Here is a 1,067-nt window from a genome sequence, read left to right as displayed (position 1 = left end):
CATGACTCCCCTCATGTACAAGCAAATCTTAAGGGGACTAGCTCCAAGACAGACATGGAGATGTCTAAAGTCAGTTTAAAGGAATACCACTGAGGCACCTGGGATATATCTGCACTTTATTATATAATCTAGAACTGAATGGCTTCTCCACAACAGAACAGAAGAGCCACCTGGTCAGAAGCAGGACATTGTTCAGCAAAACAACATGTACAACACCCATAGCATACTAACTTTGAAGAAGAATCCTCTAAAACAAGGGCTAAAGAAATGAAGTGAAATGGAACGATGTACAAAGTCAGTAAAGACAGCAAAGGAGACAGACAGACAAGAAGCTAGAAAAAGACAGGGAAAGGATGTTAAATATTTCCTCAACCCAAGCCATAGAGCTGACTTTGCAAGGCAACATTGTGAAACAAAACCCTATGTCTACATCTACAGGACCAATAAATGCAGGTTTGTTTTAGAAAGCCTCTGTGCTCTGTTGTAACAAATGGCTGATGCCAAAATAGTCTTAAAATGGGTTCACATAGCTATGACAAAACCACCGAGATGAGCAACAGTTTTCTAAAATAAGCCATGATTCAAAAAAGCCAGCAATTCATCTTCAAACAAAGGCCAAACCGTGGGTTGTTAACTTTTCTGGCTCCAAGTCTAGAGTAAAAACTCCTCTGATTTGTATCTTTGATTGGCATTACAAGCAGGATTTATATTAATTACTTAACTAATAACTGTGCAAAAGTTTACAGGAAATTCTAAGTCAATTACATGTGGTAATAGAACTGTAGAAGATACAGTCTAACTTTGTTACCTCAGGCTGTTGTGGATTAATCCGTATCACAATAAAATATTCTTTTTTTACATTTATGGCTTTGTAACCATGTTTTTCAAATGTAAACATACAAAACATAGTATGATTGCATAGCCTAATTTGCATAATTATTTGTATTTGTATTATCTACACTTTTGCTTAAGTTTGGCTATCGTCTACCCTAGAGAACAGAAAACTTATTAAAAACAACAAAGAAGGTTGATAAAGAGAATAAATTTCAGTTTTGCCATTAACTCAC

Source organism: Phaethon lepturus, unplaced genomic scaffold, assembly GCF_000687285.1.
Source record: "Phaethon lepturus isolate BGI_N335 unplaced genomic scaffold, ASM68728v1 scaffold11507, whole genome shotgun sequence".
NCBI lineage: Eukaryota > Metazoa > Chordata > Aves > Phaethontiformes > Phaethontidae > Phaethon > Phaethon lepturus.
The sequence above is the reverse complement of the archived record's forward strand: the minus strand, read 5'-3'. Positions refer to the sequence as shown.